Raw genomic sequence first — 12,529 nt, 5'->3', positions numbered from 1 at the left:
TGAGGGTCACAAACAACAATCCCTGCAAAATGAGGGGACACAAACAACAATCCCTGCAAAATGAGGGGACACAAACAACAATCCCTGCAAAATGAGGGGACACCAACAACAATCCCTGCAAAATGAGGGGACACAAACAACAATCCCTGCAAAATGAGGGGACACAAACAACAATCCCTGCAAAATGAGGGGACACAAACAACAATCCCTGCAAAATGAGGGGACACAAACAACAATCCCTGCAAAATGAGGGGACACAAACAACAATCCCTGCAAAATGAGGGGACACAAACAACAATCCCTGCAAAATGAGGGGACACAAACAACAATCCCTGCAAAATGAGGGGACACAAACAACAATCCCTGCAAAATGAGGGGACACAAACAACAATCCCTGCAAAATGAGGGGACACCAACAACAATCCCTGCAAAATGAGGGGACACAAACAACAATCCCTGCAAAATGAGGGGACACAAACAACAATCCCTGCAAAATGAGGGGACACAAACAACAATCCCTGCAAAATGAGGGGACACAAACAACAATCCCTGCAAAATGAGGGGTCACAAACAACAATCCCTGCAAAATGAGGGGACACCAACAACAATCCCTGCAAAATGAGGGGACACCAACAACAATCCCTGCAAAATGAGGGGACACAAACAACAATCCCTGCAAAATGAGGGGACACAAACAACAATCCCTGCAAAATGAGGGGACACAAACAACAATCCCTGCAAAATGAGGGGACACAAACAACAATCCCTGCAAAATGAGGGGTCACAAACAACAATCCCTGCAAAATGAGGGGACACAAACAACAATCCCTGCAAAATGAGGGGACACAAACAACAATCCCTGCAAAATGAGGGGACACAAACAACAATCCCTGCAAAATGAGGGGACACAAACAACAATCCCTGCAAAATGAGGGGACACAAACAACAATCCCTGCAAAATGAGGGGACACAAACAACAATCCCTGCAAAATGAGGGGACACAAACAACAATCCCTGCAAAATGAGGGGACACAAACAACAATCCCTGCAAAATGAGGGGACACAAACAACAATCCCTGCAAAATGAGGGGACACAAACAACAATCCCTGCAAAATGAGGGGACACAAACAACAATCCCTGCAAAATGAGGGGACACAAACAACAATCCCAGCAAAATGAGGGGACACAAACAACAATCCCTGCAAAATGAGGGGACACAAACAACAATCCCTGCAAAATGAGGGGACACAAACAACAATCCCTGCAAAATGAGGGGACACAAACAACAATCCCTGCAAAATGAGGGGACACAAACAACAATCCCTGCAAAATGAGGGGACACAAACAACAATCCCTGCAAAATGAGGGGTCACAAACAACAATCCCTGCAAAATGAGGGGTCACAAACAACAATCCCTGCAAAATGAGGGGTCACAAACAACAATCCCTGCAAAATGAGGGGACACAAACAACAATCCCTGCAAAATGAGGGGACACAAACAACAATCCCTGCAAAATGAGGGGACACAAACAACAATCCCTGCAAAATGAGGGGACACAAACAACAATCCCTGCAAAATGAGGGGACATAAACAACAATCCCTGCAAAATGAGGGGACACAAACAACAATCCCTGCAAAATGAGGGGACACAAACAACAATCCCTGCAAAATGAGGGGACACAAACAACAATCCCTGCAAAATGAGGGGTCACAAACAACAATCCCTGCAAAATGAGGGGACACAAACAACAATCCCTGCAAAATGAGGGGACACAAACAACAATCCCTGCAAAATGAGGGGTCACAAACAACAATCCCTGCAAAATGAGGGGGCACAAACAACAATCCCTGCAAAATGAGGGGACACAAACAACAATCCCTGCAAAATGAGGGGACACAAACAACAATCCCTGCAAAATGAGGGGACACCAACAACAATCCCTGCAAAATGAGGGGACACCAACAACAATCCCTGCAAAATGAGGGGACACAAACAACAATCCCTGCAAAATGAGGGGACACAAACAACAATCCCTGCAAAATGAGGGGTCACAAACAACAATCCCTGCAAAATGAGGGGTCACAAACAACAATCCCTGCAAAATGAGGGGACACAAACAACAATCCCTGCAAAATGAGGGGACACAAACAACAATCCCTGCAAAATGAGGGGACACAAACAACAATCCCTGCAAAATGAGGGGACACAAACAACAATCCCTGCAAAATGAGGGGACACAAACAACAATCCCTCCAAAATCCCAACCAGCGCCTGATGCGTTGGGCTTTGTTCTTGCAACCATTCAACCTTGATATTAGACACATTAGTGGTAATGATAATTTCATTGCTGATGCTCTGTCCCGTGCTCCTTTAACCTAGTTTGTATCTTCTCTCTGCTCCTCCAGGTATGATCCTGTTTTGTTTGTTCCTTTGTAGTTTTACGTAGTTTTCACTCAGTCATATTCACACACACAGATTCATGCATCCCTGCACTTTACATACACCCTACATTATGATACTTTCACACCTCATTCCTTTTTCTTTGTTTAAAGTTAATAGTTTTTGGTTTATAATAAAGAACCTTTTTGATTGGCCTGTTGTTCGTGTCCCCTTATTTTTGCCACAGGCTATGAGCCGGCCTGTGACAACATTTTTGCATGACAAGTAATTTTGCTTGACAAGTAATTTGTCCAACAATTGTTTACAGACAGATTATTTCACTTATAATTCACTGTATCACAATTCCAGTGGGTCAGAAGTTTACATACAGTAAGTTGACTGTGCCTTTAAACAGCTTGGAAAATTCCAGAAAATTATGTCATGGCTTTAGAAGCTTCTGATAGGCTATTGACATCCTTTGAGTCAATTGGAGGTGTACATGTGGATGTATTTCAAGGCCTACCTTCAACCTTGGTGCCTCTTTGCTTGACATCCTGGGAAAATCCAAATAAATCAGCCAAGACCTCAGAAAAAAAATTGTAGACCTCCACAAGTCTGGTTCATCCATGGGAGCAATTTCCAAACACCTGAAGGTACCACGTTCATCTGTACAAACAATAGTACACAAGTATGAACACCATGGGACCACAGAGCCGTCATACCGCTCAGGAAGGAGACGTGTTCTGTGTCCTAGAGATGAATGTACTTTGGTGTGAAAAGTGCAAATCAATCCCAGATCAACAGCAAAGGACCTTGTGAAGATGCTGGAGGAAACAGGTACAAAAGTATCTATATCCACAGTGAAACAAGTCCTAAATTGACATAACCTGAAAGGCCGCTCAGCAAGGAAGAAGCCACTGCTCCAAAACCGGCATAAAAAAGCCAGACTACGGTTTGCAACTGCACATGGGGACAAAGATCGTACTTTTTGGAGAAATGTCCTCTTCTCTGTGTGGACGGACCACTAGAGGGCAGGCTGGGCTCATGGATAGTTGCCCAACAGAGCCTGGGAGACAAGGTAACCAGAGTCAATTAAGCACAGCTGACGGTACTAATGAGATACTCTCCTTCCCCTATAAAAGAGAGAATGGAACCAGAAGAGAGAGGGGAAACTATCTCTGGAAGATGGCCACCGAGAGAGAGAAGCTGTGCTGAAAGAACCACTAAGAAGGTGACAAAACCGTGATTTATGTTTGTTGTAGTTTAAAGATTATCCTATTGTGTTCTTGTTTCATCTGGAGAAGAAGATGTGTGTTTTTCCTTGGAAGATTTTTCATTGATTATGTTTGAATGTTTTTGTTGACAAAATACTCTCAATAGAGAACCGTGTTCAATCAGAAAAACCTTTTTCCTGACTCGTTTATTCCACCTTCCCGCTTTAGAGTGACGCCTAATTACTTGGTACGCTCACATCTGATTAAACAAAAATAGAACTGTTTGTCCATAATGACCATTGTTATGTTTGGAGGAAAAAGGGGGATGCTTGCAAGCCGAAGAACACCATCCCAACCATGAAGCACGGGGTTGGCAGCATTATATTGTGGGGATGCTTTGTTGCAGGAGGGACTGTTGCGCTTCACAAAATAGATGGCATCATGAGGTGGGAAAATTATGTGGATATATTGAAGCAACATCTCAAGACATCAGTCATGAAGTTAAAGCTTGGTTGCAAATGGGTCTTCCAAATGAACAATGACCCCAAGCATACTTCCAAAGAGGTGGCAAAATGGCTTAAGGACAACAAAGTCAAGTTATTGGAGTGTCCATCACAAAGCCCTGACCTCAATCCTATAGAACATTTGTGGGCAGAACTGAAAAAGCCTGTGCGAGCAAGGAGGCCTACAAACCCGACTCAGTTACACCAGCTCTGTCAGGAGGAATGGGCCAAAATTCACCCAACTTATTGTGGGAAGCTTGTGGAAGGCTACCCAGAACATTTGACCCAACTTAAACAATTTAAAGGCAATGCTACCAAATACTAATTGAGTGTAAGTAAACTTCTGACCCACTGGGAATGTGATGAAAGAAATAAAAGCTTAAATAAATCACTCTCTACTATTATTCTGACATTTCACATTCTTAAAATAAAGTGGTGATCTTAACTGACCTAAGACAGGGAATTTTTACTAGGATTAAATGTCAGGCATTGTGAAAAACTGAGTTTAAATGTATTTGGCTAAGGTGTTTGTAAACTTCCGACTTCAACTGTACATTTTATACCCTTATATAACCAGGCAGATTAAGTATGTTAAAAAGCAGCTTTTCTGTGTTGGAATGGTATACTCTAACGACAGAATGGTGTGGGCCTATACCAGTAATTACAAATGTTAATGCAATGGGCCTCCCGGGTGGCGCAGTGGTTAAGGGCGCTGTACTGCAGCACCAGCTGTGCCACCAGAGACTCTGGGTTTGCGCCGGCTCTGTCGTAGCCGGCCATGACCGGGAGGTCCTAGCCTCGTCCGGGTTAGGGAGGGTTTGGCCGGTAGGGAAATCCTTGTCTCATCGCGCACCAGCGACTCCTGTGGCGGGCCGGGCGCAGTGCACGCTAACCAAGGTTGCCAGGTGCACTGTGTTTCCTCCGACACATTGGTGCGGCTGGCTTCCGGGTTGGATGGTGCTGTGTTAAGAAGCAGTGCGGCTTGGTTGTGTTGTGTATCGGAGGACGCATGACTTTCAACCTTCGTCTCTCCCGAGTCCGTACGGGAGTTGTAGCGATGAGACAAGACAGTAGCTACTAAACAATTGGATACCACGAAATTGGGGAGAAAAAGGGGTAAAATTTAAAAAATAATAATAATAATAAAAAAAATATTCATGCGAGTAGACTGCTGATTGGCCAGCTCATTCTCCTCAGGAAGATGACATCATCCTCTGAGGAAATTGCAAGCATTTTTTAAAATTTGAGGTATTTTGAATGTGTTTTTCTCTGATTTATGCTTTGGCCACAAATACGAGCATAGGAAATCAACAAAATTATTTGGGTATGAGTTAACAGAATGTGAACTTTTAAAAGTTAGATTTTCACTGGACAGTTACTTTTGCACAGGGAGTACAGTAGAGTGGCCTTCTAGGCTCTTTTCCCCTCCAGTTAAGCGGCTCCTCACTGAAAGATTGATTATTCCCACCACTTAAAACACAACTCCATGGAGCTCAGTGGAGGAGACTCCATGATGGTGGTGGTGACAGCACGTTTCTGAGTTAAGGAGATAAGGAGCCTGTCAGCTGTTTACTCAGAGCTAAACGTCTCCTCTCTATTTCGCACAGCGGATGGACTTAGGCTAAGCTTCTGCAGTTGAGTAGAATGTCTCAGAAGGCTTAAAAAGCAGCGTCTGTCTTTCTACTGTGTGTGCAGGTGTGGGAGGAAAGAAGCTGACGAATCCAATAGCCTGACAGAGATACTAGAGCGGGACATCAGCACAGAGAGTGGGATTTTAAACTAAATTTAAAATAAAATAAAAACAACATGCAACAATTTCAAGGATTTGACTGAGTTACAGTTACATATAAGGAAATCAGTCAATTTAAATACATTAATTAGGCCCTAGTCTATGGATTTCACGACTGGGAATACAGATATGCATCTCTTGGTCACAGATACCTTTAAAAAAACAAGATTAGGGGCGTGGATCAGAAAACCAGTCAGTATCTGGTGGGACCACCATTTGCATCATGCAGCGCGACACATCTCCTTTGCATAGAGTTGATTAGGCTGTTGATTGTAGTCTGTGGAATGTTGTCCCACTCCTCCTGAATGGCTGTACGAAGTTGCTGGATATAGGCAGGAACTGGAACATGCTGTCGTACACATTGATCCAGAGCATCCCAAACATGCTCAATGGGTGACATGTCTGGTGAGTATGCAGGCCATGGAAGAACTGGGCCATTTTCAGCTTCCAGGAACTGTGAACAGATCCTTGCAACAATATCACGCTGAAACATGAAGTGATGGCAGCAGATGAATGGTACGACAATGGGCCTCAGGATCTCGTCACGGTATCTCTATGCATTTGCAACAGTATAACTTTAGTCCGTCCCCTCGCCCATACCCGGGCTAGAACCAGGGACCCTCTGCACACATCAATAACTGACACCCACGTAGCATCGTTACCTATCACTCCACAAAAGCCGCGGCCCTTGAAGAGCAAGGGGAACCACTACTTCAAGGTCTCAGAGCAAGTGACGTCATCGATTGAAACGCTATTAGCGCGCACCACCGCTAACTAGCTAGCCATTTCGCATCGGTTACACATTCAAATTGCCATCGATAAAATGCAATTGTGTTCGTTGTTTGTAGCTTATGCCTGCCCATACCATAACCCCACCGCCACCATAGGGCACTCTGTTCACAACGTTGATATTAGCAAACCGCTCACCCACACATGTATACAGTTGCCATCTGCCCAATACAGTTGAAACCGAGATTCATCTGTGAAGAGCACACTTCTCCATCGAGCACACTTGGCCATCGAAGGTGAGCATTTGCCCACTGAAGTCAAACTGAAGTCAGGTCAAGACCCTGGTGAGGACGATAAGCATGCAGATGAGCTTCCCTGAGACGGTTTCTGACAGTTTGTGCAGAAAATCTTCAGGTTGTGAAAACCCACAGTTTCATCAGATGTCCGGTGGGCTGGTCCGACGAACCAGCAGTGAAGAAGCCGGATGTGGAGGTCCTGGGCTGGCGTGGTTACACATGGTCTGCGGTTGTGATGCCGGTTGGACATACAGGCACATTCTCGAAAATGACGGAGGCGGCTTATGGTAGAGAAATGTACTTTCAATTCTCTGGCAACAGCTCTGGTGGACATTCCTGCAATCAGAATGCCAGTTGCACACTCCTTTAAAACTTGAGATATCTGTGGCATTGTGTTGTATAACAAAACTGCCCATTCTAGAGTGGCCTTTTTTTGTCCCCAGCACAAGGTGCACCTGTGTAATATAAAATAAAAATGTATTTAACTATGCAAGTCAGTGAAGAACAAATTCTTATACAATGACAGCCTACTCCGGCTAAACCCGGACGAAGCTGGGCCAATTGTGCGCCACCCTATGGGACTCCCAATCACATCCGGATGTGATACAGCCTGGATTCGACCCAGGGACTGTAGTGACGCCTCTTGCACTGAGATGCAGTGCCTTCGACCACTGTGCCACTCGGGAGCCATGAGTAACGATCATGCTGTTGAATGAGCTTCTGGATATACCACACCTGTCAGATGAATGGATTACCTTGGCAAAGGATAAATGCTCACTAACAGGGATGTAAACAAATTGGTGCATATTTTTGAGAAATAAGCTTTTTGTGCTTATGGAACATTTCTGGGATCTTTTATTTCAGCTCATGAAACATGCGACCAACACTTTACATGTTGCATTTATAGTTTTGTTCAGTATATTATATTCAACTTTCTGTGATTATTAGAGCTACAGCCTCGTCAGGTGTCGTTTCACTTCATTTTAATGTCCAACTAACCAAACAGAAGCTGTTTGTTTTGAGTCTGTGATGTTGTTGTTTGATCCTATGATATTGAAACAGGCCGTACTTTAGCTGAATGTAGGCTATAGTTAATTTTCAGGGCAGCCAAGCTAAGAGGGCTGTCAAACACTCATATTTACTCTCCTGGCAGCACACCAGGAAACAGAAGCTACCATTTGAGACTCCAGGGTGAGGCTGAGGTCATGGTGAGGTCATGCTGTTCTTAAATCAACCAGTTGTGAGTAGATGAAGACCGGGAATGTCTCTCCCGAGAATACTGTAGAAGCTGTAACCACATTGACTACGTTTACATCCGTTTACATCCGCAGAGTATTCCGGATAATAGCTCTTATTCCTGTTAAAGATGTAATATGCAGAAATCTCTGCCATTTCCTGGTTGCTAAAATGCAAATAGTTTGCCTAATTTCAGTTTATGTGGCAAAACAAGCCAGCAGTGTAGAGAATCATTGTACCATCTAAACCGCTGTGGAATATCTTTATCAAAAATATCAAAAATATTGTATTTTCAGCTGTTTTAAACTGGTTTACAAAAGCGAAACTTAAAAATGGGAATCATAGAAATTGCGCACATAGAACAAATCTTCTGCTTTTTAGACTTTGTCAATGAGAATGACAGATCTATAACTCACATTTATGTGAATTTGGTCAGGTCTCCCAAAAAGTTACATATTGCAGCTTTAAGGTCTAATTCAGGATAAACTGTTTAAATGCACCTTTGATATCCCGCTCACAAGTATCCCTGTACCCATGAATAAACATATTCCTAATTAGCCCAGGGACAGCAGTACAATTTTTTTGACAAGGGGTGCGGGGGAAAAAAGTTAAGCCTCTATTTTTCTGCTTATAATTTCTGAAATTATGTAGGCTATTTGTTAGTCAACTTGTCTATAATTAGATACAGTACATGCAGTTTATCTGCTGTCATTACTTGATGCTCTACAACAGGGATCATCAACTAGATTCAGTCACGGGACAATTTTTTCTTGAGCGGATGGTCATGGGGCCAGAACATAATTACAAATCATTTGTAGACTGCAAATTGACTGAAGGAAGCCTAAACATATATAATATTTGACTAAAACATAATCATTTCAAACCTTGCTTTATACGATCACATATCTCTCTATTATGTGTGGGAATACTTTGGAACAGATTTCCAAATAAAGAATCTGTGGGAGCTGATTTGTCTTATGTCCAATAATATAAAAAAATTCTCAGAAAACTTGGGGAGCCAAATAAAAATCACCAGCGGACCAAATTTGTCCCGTGGCCCACCAATTGGGGAACAATGCTCTAGAATACTAAATAAAGCCTTGCTCACTAGAATGATGTCATAAATCGATAAATGAATGCATTATCAACAACCTAGTTAACATCAGCAAAGTTCTCTCTTTAATTTCTGCTTCTCTCCTGGAGCAAAAGACAGTTAGGGACCAGGTAGATCTTCAGTGCAACATTTCCAAACGATATCAGTTTGTTGACCGGTTTTAAGGAAATGAAAATCTGTGAAAACGATCCAACATGTTTCTGATAGTATTTCACTTTTAATCTTGAATGCATATTTTGTGGTTAAATGTGAAATACTTTCAGCTTTTATGTTGCTGAAAAAAATTGCACGTTTAGGATACACAACACGGTCCCTAATCGCATGTTCTCATTTTTTAAAGATGAAAGAAATTAATCTCATTTCTCCACGCCTGTTCCCGAGACAAAATTAACATTTGGTCTATAATTTTACAACACTTAATTCTGCAGGAATTAATATTATAATAGGCTACGTGAGGGCTACAATCAATGTCCAGACTACGGTCAGTATTCCAACTATAACCATTTCCATCTGACCTTCAAAAGTGATACTATTTGAAACAGCCTTCGCAACTGCAAAAACAACAGTAAATGGGATAATATGTTTACATGCCACAGTATCACATCTAATATCAGCATATCCCAGGCATTTTATTCAGACTTCTCAAAACCGGGATACAAACTTATTCAGGTCATTTTAAACAGGAAATCATGTTTATATGCATCAACTCAAAAACAGAATACTTGAGTATTCCGAATAATAACCGGATATTGGTGTGCATGTAAACGTGGTCATTGTCCCTCTAGCAGTTGTAGTTTTACAGTATAGTATGGGTATGTGAGGTCAATTGATGTGCCCTTGGTGACAAACCTTAGGGTGTGGTGACTGGACCAATTACATTTGAGAAATAATCTGAGGGTGAGCATGTTATCTTTCATTCAATGAGTGAGGTGCTTCCATCAGTAATGTTTCACAGTGTAGCCTAACGTGGGACCTTGTGCTTCATGGGTTGAGTAAACTGTGCTTGATAGATGAGTGAATCTTAGCCATATCACATTGGTTTTGGATTAGGTACAGTGGCGATTTTAGCATGTAAATCTTGGTGGGGCAAACAAAAACAAAATAATGTGGGATGCAGCAAAGACACTGCACAACACAACACTAAACATGACATTCATTGCACTATAACGGTGACAAACAGCGCCAACAAACTGTTAGGGCCTACATAAAGCTGTTCCATCACTGCTACACCTGGCTATCAGCGGAGCCTTGTCTGGCAGCGAAACAATTCATTCAGTCTCCTTTACTGCCTTTTATAAAAAAACATAGCTGATATGGCTGACTTGCTTAAACAAATGTGGTTTTACTGACGATTGAGATGTACAAACTATGGCATAAGGGGATGACAAGCGGATAAGAGGCAATCCGTAATTTCAATTAAAACGTTAACGAACGAGCTAGGACGGACGTAGTCAATACAACTATTTGCTCAGCACTTTTTAAATGTATAGCGACAGAATTCAGAACATGGGCCGTTCTTAGTGATCTCCCTGTACACCAAGTCAGAACCGTGTGATAAATAAATGGAGCATATAAGCAGACAATGAAAGTTCTTACAATATTTGATGATTACATTTCTCTAAAACAGGTTATAGGCTACATGTGCACCACCAATCAGAACAGTAGGCAAAATTAAGAGGGGAAAATAGACTAAATTATTTGGGTGAGGCACATGGGCTACTAACACCTTACTACACAACATACACTTAGTATTACTTTCTTAGCTACAGTATACATATCTCCCTGGCATATTTCATAATTTATGCAGCAGCATACAAGAGATTTTTGGACTCACCTTGTTGTGCTGTGCTCACTTGAACAGGAAGGTGGCGCAGCAGTCATTTGTGGGCACATTTTGTCATCAAACTTTGTCAACAAAGAATGGCATTGTCTGGATATATGGTGCTTTCAAGACAACTGAAAAAAACAATGTCGAATCATGATGACATCGGTGATCTTCAGGTCGTGGCTCTAGAAAGACACCCAATTCTGAGTTGGATGACCGTTCAAAACGTATCTTCCCAGTCAGAGCTATTTTTTCCCCAAGTTCCCAGTTGTCTTCAACTCACCGAAGTCAGATTTCCCAGATCTGAATTAAGAGTTGTTTTGAGCACTGCAGAAATCATGCTGGATTGACAGCATGGCCAATGTTGAATGTTTATCATTTTAAGTTTGGAAAGGAGACCCTTAAACCCAGACTTAGGACCACACAGTCACTCCACTGAATAGTCGGCTAGTGATTGCTTTGCAATGCTTGCAGTGAGCCACTGATTCCTTCCAAACCACTCAATGTTGAATATGCGATTTCAAACTTGTTGTGTAATGTTTATGTCCAATGGCTGATGAGCACCGATATATTATCTCTAATTTCTCTTCATATGACAAGGATTAAAAGGGATTTGCCAGTAGATTGTCGACTTGATTCATGATAATGACTGCATGCTAAGATTTCGAAACTATGATGTTTAGATGATCAGTCCAATCAAAGCTACATTAGATATAACGGGATTTGACGTCATTTTATCTGTGGCCAATGACCTTGAGCCTTCTAGGATGGGCACTTCCAATGTAACTCTAAGGCAGCGCCCAAGGGGCTTAGATTTGGCAGTGACTTACTGTCCCCATGAGTGGAAAAAACACTGAGCCAATCACAGTGCAACTAGAGAACATTACCAACCCCTACGCTCCGTATTTTCCGCTGGCAGACCCACCACCACAGAAAGCACTGAGCTAGGCTGAAACACCTGCATTTTGGAGCTGCTTTACTCAAGAAAGCAAAAAAGATACCATATTTGTTTGCGGCCCTGAATGATGGGTCGCCACTGATTAGGTCACTTCTTCTCTGAGCCGGAGACAGACAATTATGTAAAGAAACTGCTGCATTACCCAGACATATCACTCTTGTAACATTTCCCACAGCCTGGTAAACCTGGAACATGGAGAGTGGAGATGATCATTTGCCATTGAGCAGACGCTTTATTCCAAAGCGACATACAGTCATGCGTGCACTGCATACATTTTTATATATGGATAGGCCCGGGAATCAAACCTACAATCCTGGCATTGCAAGTGCCATACAGTTTTACACACTAGCTCAGGTTCCTTGTACAGCCAGTGAAGCGATACACAGAAGCATGGAAAATGACGACAGGTTTTCGCTTTCCAGGACCGCCCAAGGAAGGTGATATTGGTATCCTCTGAACAGACTCCACTCACATGGTCAGTG

Source organism: Oncorhynchus nerka, linkage group LG20 (genome assembly GCF_034236695.1).
Source record: "Oncorhynchus nerka isolate Pitt River linkage group LG20, Oner_Uvic_2.0, whole genome shotgun sequence".
Taxonomy (NCBI): Eukaryota; Metazoa; Chordata; class Actinopteri; order Salmoniformes; family Salmonidae; genus Oncorhynchus; species Oncorhynchus nerka.
This window is presented reverse-complemented; position numbering follows the sequence as displayed.